A 12,524-nucleotide genomic window follows, 5' to 3' on the forward strand; every position below is an offset into this window, starting at 1 on the left:
ATAAGCAGTGCAATAAAGTACTCAATATCTGAAAGAAATTATATCTTTTTATTGTAAACAGAACTTTTTGACAAGTAACTTCTGGAATGCTTCCGTTAAGTGCAGCACTAGCTGCTTACGAAAAGACCAAAATGTTTGTGAATATTAACATAAGGCTTTTGTAACAATGCTACTTCACACATTTCATCTCAGAATAACCCGTGTGACGTTAGTCACCCGAGGCATATTTTTTTTAACTACAAAAATAACTAGTCTTGACAGATGAAAGTGAGGTATAATGATTTTTATAATATTTTATAATCTCCAAAGTGAGGGCTTTGTATACATAGGAAGGAATGTATTTTTCCTCTCTATGCAACAAAAATGTGTCCAAGAATATATTTTGTGTATTTAATTAATTTAATTTAGTTAATGATGATACTGTCTATATGATCCTTATTTCTGTGATGTTAGTAAAACATCCAAAAAAACCCCAACTATCAACATATGCATTTAAAAGGGATGTATTTATATACAGCAAACCCAAGTATTTTCCTAAGCCAAAAGTTGAAAAATACCCTATGAATGTAATTTGAGAAATGCTGACTAGATTCTTGCTTACATTCATATCTGCAATGCCAGCTGACAACGTTCTGGCTAATTTCAAGCATAGACTGAGACCAGCATTCTGGTGTTGTTAGGTAGAACACAGTATCTTAAGGTATAATCAACATTTTTGAATATTGAAATTAATAATGTCCAAATTGAGTTAGAAATACATATTCTTACTCCCAAATATCACTGCTATAAGTACTTTTTTTTTATTATTATTATTAACACATTGATTGAATAATTTAATTTAAATCCCTTCTTCTGGCAAGGGTAAAATAATTAAACTAGATAAGTTTTGATGACATTTCTTTCTGCTTTCCTAATTATCCTGCTAGAATGTAATTTAAATCTAAAGCAAATAAGAACTGTAAGTAGGAGCTTTGTAAAATAGTGCTCGTGTGAAGCATCGAGGTCACTCTTGAATTATATTCAGTGTGACAAAATAAGCTCCTGCTTATCAATCCAGGGAGTCTCAGCAATGTGTGTTCAGCTTTGTGAAGATAGCTGCACCTTTGTGCACAACATCAGAGCCCAGTCCTGATCACTTCTTCCCTGCAACTGCTGTCTGCACACAACATTGCTCTGTTCCAGAGCTGTAGTTTTGATTCCTGAAATATTTTCTTTGTACTAAAATCTGTAATTGAATTACTTTATTCTCAGTTCTTCAGCATCATCTGCCTTTTTCGCTGTAGGGAATGGTTGTTATGTGAAGAAATGAGACTGATATTTATTCTTCTTGTTCTTTTTAAAGAGCTTGGATGATTGAAGCTGTCCTTTTTTTCATGACCCTTTGCTGATGCTCATCACAGTGGTTTTGAGTAGCTTGCATTCATACATACATCCTTTTAGGTGGAAGAAAGCCTTAGTATCTCAATTTTACCAACTGGAAATCAGTGGGTCACTGTCAGAGCAAAGCTTAGCATTCAGGTTCCTTGTATTTCAGGCTCGCTGCTCATTAGTGCTGTGGGAACAAGTGAAGATTCACATTGATTATACTCGTTAGATTTCAGTTGGGGAGGTCTCTTGCCAAAATTTTGGTTGAAGTGAGTTCTTCCACTGAGACACGAAGCATTTAAACAAAGCGTACATCTATTTTTTCCTGCATTCAGTTCAGTTACCTCCTGCTGCCAGGGTTCTTTCTGTGTATTCTGGGTGCTTCTCTTCTTTCTTTCCTTCACACTGGGTCATAACAAATTTTGCAGAAGTCAAAATCTTTTGGATCCCTGAACTGTGATGCCTATTTGACTCTCTCTTATTAAGATTTATTCATTCCTTTATGTTGACTTCACACCCCTTTTCCTATGTCCAGAGCTCTCTTAAATCTATTCTTTTTGTGTCTTATCTCTTCTGGCTGCTTAAGTAATTAAGACTTCGTAAAAGGTGAAACCTAGGAACAGGGACTAAGGTCTCCCATTGGAACATCTGTCGGAGCGTGCAGTTATTAGGCTGGGACTTGCCTGTCTCTGCCTGCTGGGTCTCCCGGAGACTGCAGAGTCTTGACATCCCACATACCTGGTTTGCTGGTTACACAACTGTTCTGAACAATTCTTTACAAGAATAGACAGCTTACAGAGAAACTAAAAAGTGCATGAATCTTGCAGAGTCTGCGGTTTTGTTATGCCTCTGACAGATGGGATTGCTCCCATTCCTCAGCATACCAGGCTGTCACAATGAGGTCACTGGTCACCTTGGTCTTCCTTTGCACCACAGATTGGTAACTTGTAACTCATGGCCCACAGTAATATGTTGCCTTGAAAGATTCCCCCATCTTGTTTAGGGCAGCGGCGCAGAATTAGTATGAAAGCTGAACTTCTGTTCCCTCTAAGAACAGGCAAACTCCTATTAAGCAGTTCAGAATTAGGAAAAAAGAGCAGAAATTTTTTTCGCTTGTCCCTGATTGGGACGCTCCAATGCCTGAAAGGGAGTAAGGTATATTTGTGATATCAATCAATCCTTCTTGCTTCTGACTTTACTAAAAGAACACGTTGCTTATTATACTTTGCTTATAAAATAAATAAAGATGTTGTACAAACAAGGAAAAGTAAGATTATAGGAAACTGGTCTTAAAACAGTCACATCTGAAATGGAAATGCAAGCTATGTTTCTGTTTACAGTCCCACTTGGAAACAGCTAAGTAAAAGATACTGAACAGTAGCAAAGAGGCAGTTAAAATTAAAAGCTGTTTCAGTTGAGATGTGTAGTTTGCCAAAGTTGTTATTCCCAAAGCATGTCATACTTGCCAGTTCTCTATTGAATTTGACAGGGGATGATCTAAAAAAAAATATGCAGCAACAGCAATGTCACCCTAAAAAGTCATTAACTGCTTGTGTTGTTTACAACAGCTTTGAAAACAGCCAATCCCACATTTGCAGACACCACTGGTATTTCTTTATTTCAAGAAATTAGTGCTAAAAATGCAAATTACAAATCACAGTCCAGTATGAAATGTGTAATAATAGGTGTAAATTGTGTAGCTTTGTCATTATGTTTACAATATTACTAGTCAAGATTATCTTTTAAGCTATTTTTCTTCCTTTTAAAAGACAGAAACTTTCCAAATTATCTTGCATAATTGCAAGCAAAAACAAACAAACAACTAATTAGTTCTAACCACAGTAAAACAAATTCTTTAAGATATTACTCCAAATGTTTTTTTCCAATGATGCTCAGGTAAGAAGAATTCTAAATATTCTAAGTTAATTAGCTTATACCTTATTTGAGGTTGCCGTTGTATAAAACCTTGTATTTGGGCAAGGACTGCTGTTCTCAGCACAGCAGAGGTGCTCTGTAGTATTTGATTGTGTAGGGCAGACACAGGCAGAAAAGACAAGCATTTGGGGGAGATTCAAGAAAAATTTGCTCAGCAGTCTTTCAAGGGACTAATGGGTGCATTTCCAAGTGCTCTCTGTCAGCTTTAAAAGAGGGGAATGATCCTTTCATTGCTTATGAGTCAGTTGGCCATATCTGTTAAGGTTGTTGTGATGGCACCTATGCCAGCTGGATCCCATAATACTTTTTTCCACATCTGAGCTCTGTGCAGAAATGTCAAGTTGGCTGATGAGGAAGGGCAGCAGCCTCTGCCCTTCCTACCTCTCATTTCCCATATGAGGCAGCACAGATTTATTCTATAATAGTAACATTTCAATCAGAGGCATCCCCTGGAGATGAATATAAATAGTTTTCTGATACTTGTAATATGAAAAAATAAAAAAAAAGAAAAAATGTTTATGTTTAATATGTTACGTTATGAAGATAAAACTGTCTTGAAGAGTAACAAGCTGAATGGGAAAAGCCTTAAATTTGGAAAGCTATGTTAATCTGGATTGATTGTGTTGCTAGTAAGGTGTACATCCAAGAAAATGAGCAATTGAATGAGGAGAAGGTGTTTAGAAAGTGGCTGCATCACAAGTTCATTACAGAATTTTATCTGAAGTCACTTGGTGGATTTTGCAAATAATTTTCTCTGTTGTACATGACGTATTTGTTATGAAAAAAAGGTAATTTGGTGCAGTTATATTGGTGTTTATATCAGAAACAGGCACTTTCTGCTCTGGCTCACCTAACTGTTTGCCTGCCTCTCAAAGCCACCTGTGGTATGGGCTAGGGAAGTTACACCAGCTCAAGGACCATTTTGTGCAATAAGAGTTTCTGTGATGTAGGACGTGGTCCAATTTTTGAGGTAGAATTTCCTGTTGTTTTTACAGCACTAAATAACATGGCTTTTTTTTTCCTCCTTTCATCTCAACTTTCTATAAATTTAAAAAAGTAGAGGATGTGTGGGAATTTTCTGTAAAAAGTGAAAAATACTGACCTTTTGCTCAAACTTACTCTAGAAACTCTAGAGCCTTAGATATATTTTTAGATAATAGTCATAATAAAAATAGGAGACTGAGATTAAATTGCTTATGTAACCTTTATTATGGCTTCAGCTACCATGAAGGCTGTAATTATGGGAGTGGTTCTTGTTGACTGTGGAAAGGTCCCTGAGCAACATGCTTATTTATGTATTCAGCTAAATGAAATAATTACAGAGCTAGCATCAACCAACTCTTCATTTGTGTAGGCTTCTTCCATTGTTCTGCATGCTTCTGAAACGATGAAGACACAGAAAATTGCAATTAAGAAATCTACCTTTTATCATTAGGATTCAAAATTAATTCTGGAATATGAATATAGGTATATTCATATATATATATATATATATAAAACTTTAACAATCTTGCACTTGTATCTACACAATATTTTACTGATCATACCGGTTTTCTTTGAAGAATATCATTGTACAGTTCCTCTGCAAAGAACATCTCCATCCAGTTTGTTTATTTATACATGGGCAGTACTGGGCAGACTTGGGGAGTAACACAATTTTGGTTTTAATCAAATAATAATATAAAATGCTTTTTTGGAAAGCAGATTTTTTTTCTAACTTCTTGTCATTTAATGTGTATGTAAAGCCAGGAAAAGGCAGTCCCACATGCCTTGAAGTTCTTGAAGAAAATTCAAGTCCTGTATTTCCCAAGTTTGGCACTGAAAACTGTTTGGGATATTTGATATTTTCTGCTTTTGTTTCCTTATGTCAACAACTCATTTTAGAAGAGGTTAATTGCAACATTCACCTCATTTCTTTATATAGACTGGCTATAAAGAAAAATTCCTTGAGTTTAACTCTGACTTGTGCAGAACTGGCATATTCTGAGAACACCAAGAGAGTGTCAAGAGACAATGTTTTATTTAGATTATGTTCAGTGACTAGTGAAAGGGGACATTAGTTGAAGAAACAGAAATATTGACTGGTTACTTATTTAATCTACACCCTGTGTGTTGGGGAAGTGGAGAAGCTCACCACTGCATTGTTCATGGTTACACATTAATACATTTGTATAGGAAATTAAGCTTCATGGCAAACGAAGCCTCAGATCATTCTTACTCTGAATATTTGCAACCTGACCTTCCTCGAAGTATAGCAGGTATATCAATGTTCGTACGTGCACGTGTATGCATGTAAAAATAAAAGTTTGTGTTACAAAGCTTGTCTTAAAAGACAAACAATTTTTTTTTTTTTTTTTTTTTGGAGCACATTTATATGTTAAACCAGGTGCAAGATACCATCAAGCTTAGCTAATTTTGCTAATTTTGGCATACTGTCAAGCCTGTACATAGAAAGTGTGCAGCTAAATTAGCTTATTATGGTTGTTATTTCTGGAATCCATTGAATTTTTAGGTTTACTGTTCTTCTTCAGTAGTTAATTAATTTCCTTGAAAGAAAGGGTTTGACAAAAATAACTTGTTAAACCAAACTTAAAGCAACAGATGTTTTCTTTATACACCAAATTACTTTCCTCATGGCAACAATTAAAAGGAGATCAATAATTAATGATCCAATTACTACTTTACAGAGGCTTTTATTGTGGTGTCAAGGTGATGAAAAACCCTTTTACACTGTGTTTTTTTTTTTTTGCTGCCATTCCTGCTTGCAGGATCAGCAGTTACGTTACATGTTTCTAGACAGTTCATGACACGTGTGCTGCCAGAGATGGATGAGATGCTTTGCATTTACTGCTGTGAATTAGTTCTTGTTTCTCAAACCAAATCATTTCAACAGTGAAGTGAGTCTATGGCATGTTTGCTGCGGCTTTCAGAAGCTGGCAGCTTGAGTTAATTAAAAATTATATTTGTTTTCACCATCAGGAAGGCTGTAATTTGTATGCTGCATTTGAAATGTTACATCAGTTTTAAAGGAAGGAATTGCTGTGATTGGTATTGAAATGCTGTTGTGAGTCATAGAATCTTTCAGGTTAGAAAAGAACTTTAAGATCAGGTCCAACCATCTACCTTGACTCTAAACATCTATCCATCCACCATTATCCATCTCCCTCACTGCCAGTCCACACATATCTTAAATACTCCAGGGATGGGGACTTCACCACCCATCAGCCTGTCCCAATGCCTAACCATCTTTTCCATGAAGAAATTGTTACTGATACCCACTCTAAATCTTCCCAGTGCAGCTTGAGGCCATTGTCTCATGACCAGTCTCTTGTCACCTGAGAAAGGAGGCCATCACCTCCTCTCTGCAGCCTCCTTCCAGGCAGCTGTAGAGAGAACAGTTTAATGTTACACCAGGGATGTAAAGCACAGTAGTTGCATTTCTCTCTTGCTTGTTAGGTAGAATTTTAAATTTTGCCAATGCCTTTCTGCATAATACAAATTGAGAATTACAGACAAAAAATAAGTTATCTTGGCTCTTCAGTGGTGCATTTGTTTTTTAATGCCTAGTTGTTCACATATGGAGCACCATAATTTTTCTTTTTAAGGTTATTCTTATTTCTCTTCTAAAATCTGTGTTTCTTCATCAGCGATTAAGACATTTAGAATGAGTTTAGTGTCCATTGCTATGCCCAATAAGAGCTTTCTATAAGTTACTGGGAATACTGCACACAAAAATGTGAACTTGGCCTCTTCCTTCTCACTCTTTCCCTCCACTGTCCTTATGGGAGAGCAGCTACGTGAATGGTAAAAGTGGGGCATTTCTTCCCTCCCAGACAAAACCGAATAATGGAACAGAAAAAGGCACTGATCAACAGGAACTGAGATGAGGATTTGATTATTTTATAAAATTGTTTCTCTTCAAAATTTGAATTATTTCTATTTTTCAAACACTGTATTATTACTACGCTTCTCTACGTTATTATTTTATTACATACACAGATCACTGGTTCTTTGATCATTGGTTATCTCCTATTGAAATCACAGGACAAGTATTTATCGGTATCACAATTTAGTAGCAAGGTATCATTGGCTCTGACTGGAATAAATGGAGAGAAAGGAAAAAGATGTGATCAATGGAACAACTGGCTGATCCTCAATGTTAATATATGGGAGGCTGTTAGGTTGCTGATGGAAATTGATTCTAGATAATGATGTGTCTATGGTAAGAGGCATCTTGATGTTGGCAGTGTCTCCTTTCATTAGTGTTAACTCTTTATGACTTTGGAGATAAAAATATAGGCTGCTAGCATGAATTAATATATTTATTTCTTTAAAACTGAGCTAAGATGATCTTCCTTTCATTCCTGGCATGTCCATATTCCAGTTTTACTTATGAGGGATTGTTTTCCTGATGAAATGAATACAGCTTTGCCACGAGTACAAGTGACATGCTGTGTTTATGGTATTGTTTGTGAATTCGATGTCACATTTCATAAAGAATCCATTCCCTCGCTTTCTGTTGTGATACAGAGTTTGCTGGCCTTTACTTGGTAACTATGAGTTTTGCTTAGTAATTAGGATATATGGATTCAGTGGCTTACGGTTATTTTCTATAATTAACACTGACATTGAAGTTTGAAAGCTTGATGTCTCTGTAAAGCTCAAAAATAAAAAGTGCACAGAATAGTTTTCTGTTATTTTTACTGACTAATAAGTATTAGAGGGATCTTCGTTTATATATGTACACATGTTGAAAAATATGTTTTTCTTATTTGCATTGGCTCCTGCTATTCTAGTAGCCTCAAGCTTATTATATGAAGAAACCATTGATGGATACTGTGTGTACTCTGTCAGTAGATGTTTATTTCTGAAGAATTTAAAATGTGCACCTGGTTAAACACTGCCTTACAATGGTCTCAAGCTCATATGCCTGTCCAAACTGTCCAAGAAGAAATAAGTTTACATTTAGTATTCAGCTCATATGCAGTAAATGCTGTGCCCCTGAGACTTCCAGATGCCAGGCAGTCTCACTGGAGCTACTCCAGTAGTCTGTCAGACATCGTTTTGCCAAGTGATAACTGTAGGATGTAAAAAGAGTGTTTATTTTAGAAAATCTGGATATAGGGCAAGCCAACACAAAGTGAAGATGTTTCCTATTGCTAAATAAGTTTTCTGAAGCTACTTATTTCTTAAATTTATCCAAGCCTCCTTTGATGAGTGTAAATTGAAATGGTAGTGGGAAAAAAAAAAAAAATTAACAAAAAGTTGGTATCATAAGCACATAAAACCCAGAAGTGTTTTCTTAAACAATGCAGCTGTTTCTCACAAGTTCTGTAGCTCTCCAGTAATGAGCTGGATTCCTTTCCAGGTTGCTGTAATGCTACTTTCCAGCTGGCTTAGCAGGTTTCACTGTTGCCTTGCTGTTGGCAGCATGACAGGTGTGTTTGCCTGAAATATTTTCAAAGTCTGAGGAAAGAATTCATTGAGTACGTGCAGTTCCCAGCTGTGCTGCAATTCCAGCACACCCCAGATCCACTGGATCTTCTGTGCTTGTATGAAGCTGTCCATCCCTAGCAGTTGTTTCCCAAAGTGATCTATTCTTCTGAGCCAGCAAGTTCAGAAGCATGGTTTTTTGTCACCTGGTAGACAGCAGTTAATTTCTATGTGTGTTGCATCCAAGAGCTCATTAACTTTCAGCAGGCAGGTCTGTGAGAAGAGGTAGGCTTATTTAGCATAGGAACTAGGCTGCCTGTTTCCAGGCAGCAGGAATGTCTTTCCCATGGTACAGAGGGCAGAGCTGCTGAACCAAAGGCCAGATCTGGGATAGAGTAATGGTATTACTACTTTTATTCTGCCCTGCATTACTAATAGTGTTTGTTTTAAGGGTATTCTCATTTAGGTTTGGTAAGATGTTATTGCTGATAGTAGTTCAAAGCCAGTGCAAGGAATTGCACTCGTAATGAAGCTGTCAGTTAGAAGATTGGGTGGGGGTGATACATGACTAAGACAGATAGGCAAGGCAGATGTGCAGGATCAGCCCATGAATATAAATATGGTCTTTGTGGATGTAAACAGGGCAGAAAATGGAAAAAAGCATGTCCTGTAAGAAGAGATCGAAAATTTAGGCTTAATGACAGTAAAATAGTGATGAATTTCTTTTGGATACTTCAGGTTACTTCTAGAAATGCTGTCTTCTCTAAGCTTTCCAAAGCATCTTCCTTTGCATTCTGCTGAAGGAATTTTCTTATCTTGGAAATACTTTGGCATAAGCTCAAAGGCTTCCTAAAGAGAAAGGAGAAGGAAGCAGGGAAGTGAAAATGACTTAATTATGGTCAGAAACATCATTTGGACTTAACACCTTCGTAAGACAAAAGTCTTAAAGTCACTGACACAGGAGGTACATCCATAGGGTCCCAGACTTCATTACTTCCAGTTTTCACTGTCTTTGTTAGAAATCAAGCAGGGAACATTTGAGAATCTTGAGTACTAAGTCGATAGCAACTGCCAGTGGCGGGTAGGCTCCCCAGGGAAAAATATCTGTGACTTCTTGATAACAGCAGTCCTTTTTCTTGGTGACCAGTAGTGTGAGTTCCAGCACGCTGGGTTGTGTGGCAGAGGTGATGGATGTGTGTGAGGGCATCTATTGCATGGCACTGTGCTGTGGCTGGTGACATGTCTTCCAGCAGTGGGAGTCAAGTGTGAACTTTCATTAAGAAACTCTATTCCCCGTTTTTTTTTTTTTTTTTTTTTTTTTTTTATGCTCCATCCCACTGGTTTTACTAGGCAGAAGCTTTCTACAGAAAGCAGACAGTCTGCCATATAAATGTGTATGCCATGTTGATATGCTTTGTTCCCATTTATTTCAAGACCTTTATAAAAATGGACTTGATGGATAGATTAAACCTAGATGTGTTTTAGAAAACCTAATTGGGAAGAAAGCCCTTCTCATAAATTAAATCCTTCTGGCAAAACATACTTAAGAAAATAGTTTCAGTAAGTACATTTCTCTCAGCAGTCATGCTGCAACCCTTTCACCCTTTACATTAGGTAATCCTTTCCATTAAGGCTAATATCTTTTCTGTTGAGCAGTATTAGTACTGTTTGAAAACAGGGCTGCATTTTCTGTGAAGGTAAACCAGTGTCTTCATTCTTAATGACACCTCTCACTTACCAGTAGATTCACTTCAAGAAAAGGGAGAAATCAAGAGATTTCTGAATTCCTAATGAATGACCCGTGAAGAATCCTGCTAAAGCTATTAAAAAAAAAATCAGTAAGCATATTGTCAGGGAATGTCTTCAGAAAGTGTTTCTTTTGGTGGAAAGTATATGTTTCTGTGTTATGCAGAAATGTAGAATTGCAATACTTAATGGTTTGGCAGCATTTGTGTTGTAAGGGATGTTTTCAGAAATTCATCGTGGAAGACATTCTTCTGCTGCTGCACGACAGCACATGTACACATTTTTATCAAACGTTATCTACCCTTGCTCTGTATACCAGGGAAGTTTTTCCTGGGACAGTGTCTCTAGACAGTGCTCTCAGGCCACCTATGGGCACTATGTATGTGCCCAGCCACATTTACTCTCTTGCCTGCTCTGTGGGACAGAGCTCTCTGCTTTTCAGGATCTACCTTACAGCTTTTCTTTTATGTCTTTTCTTCTTGGCCATACAAACTTCAGTGTACACCAGTTGATCTCCATTTTAACTACACATTCAAGGTTCCTACTGCTATGGGAAGTTCCCATTGCTGTGGGATCTTCTGTAGAAATATGGAAGAAGGAAAGCTTTTCCCCTGGCTGCTTGGTTTTGGCTAAAGAGGCTAAAGTCAGTGAGAGCAAAATATCCTAACAATCTGTAAGCTTACAAGGCTTAATCCATTTGTACAGAAAGGCCAGGTCACTGGTTTGTCCATGCGAGCTCCCCATGCCCATTCAAAGTTCACTGGCCATAGTAAGGGCAGAGCTCACACACGTCCATTCCTGTACCCAGCTGCACTGCTGAACTCAGGAAGCATCTGAATGCTGCTACAATGACATGAGCTATGACTGTACCGTGCTTTCCTTAAAATTAAATGGCTTTGATACTGTAGCTTATCAAGTAAATTATGTTTTTTCTCACTTCTGCTGCACATTTTGGCAAACAGAATTAAAGATTCATTGTGTTTGTTATGAGATGATTATGGTTTAATCGTTTTTCTTGTAGAGAAGCAAGTAACATACATTACATCTTACATTTATTACTTCAAATTTTACTGGATCTGAAAACTTTTACCCAGTCAAGATTTTAATGTTCATAGGACATGCTCTGAAAAGCTGATCTCCAATCAGTTTATCAGATCGTTCATCTTACTCCAAGAAAATGTGACTGTAATAAGCAATATGGGTCTCATAGAAATATAAATCACTACTAGGCTTCTAGAAATATATTTTATTAGATAAATTAGATTCATTAATACAATTTGGATTGCATTTATTTGTTTTTATAAAATTTATAATCTATCATTTAGATGACTCTTAATGCAGTATTAAGGATGAAATCTAGACTACCTGCAAGGGCTTTACCATTTGCAATTTCTTTGACAGTTTTTTTCCAAACCTGTAGGTACATATTCTAGTGGAAAAAAGAATACATATATGAATAAAACAGTATGAAATTGCTGTTCATTTTCTTACCATTTTAATTTTAGAAGAATTGACATTTATTGCAGGACAGCAGAGCAAAAGAGAAAGTCAACTTTTTATGTCTTGACTTAAAAGAAGAATTGGAGGTGTCTAGAGTTGATATTTGGGAACTCCCTTTAAAAAGTTGTGAAATAGGATGGAAAAGGACTTACTCTGGGAAGCTCTTTTTTATTATTCTTGGAAGTGAAGGGAAATTAGAACTTTGTGGGAAAATAATTGTTTTATTTTTACTGCATGAATGGGAAGTCTTTAGAAAATTTAGTTATCAATCAAGCATATTCATATGCATTAATGCATGTAGATTTCTATTTTGGATAGCTTTAGTTAAAAAGAAAAAAATAAATTATATCTCTAATTGAAAGAGCGTGGGTGTTTCTAGTGTGGGTGTGAAGAGGTCAGATTGTTAGAACCCTATATGGCTCAACGTTTGCTCATGTAAAGACCTATAAAATGAACCTATATACATATAAACATATCCACTGTAGTAATGTACACTTGCTGGAAAGCTACTTAAGCTTTCTTAGTAATGCTTCCTATTTTATTAC

At 36.5% G+C, this 12,524-nt stretch overlaps 1 protein-coding gene across 17 annotated transcripts in view; it reads left to right on the forward strand.

Annotated features, from left to right (window-relative positions):
- Nucleotides 1–12,524, forward strand: part of RIMS2 (regulating synaptic membrane exocytosis 2) — a 434,744-nt gene that overhangs the window by 215,823 nt on the left and 206,397 nt on the right. The gene's annotated exons all lie outside the window — the stretch shown is intronic.

The sequence above is a fragment of the Meleagris gallopavo genome, chromosome 3 (genome assembly GCF_905368555.1).
Source record: "Meleagris gallopavo chromosome 3, MGAL_WU_HG_1.1, whole genome shotgun sequence".
NCBI classification, from domain to species: Eukaryota; Metazoa; Chordata; class Aves; order Galliformes; family Phasianidae; genus Meleagris; species Meleagris gallopavo.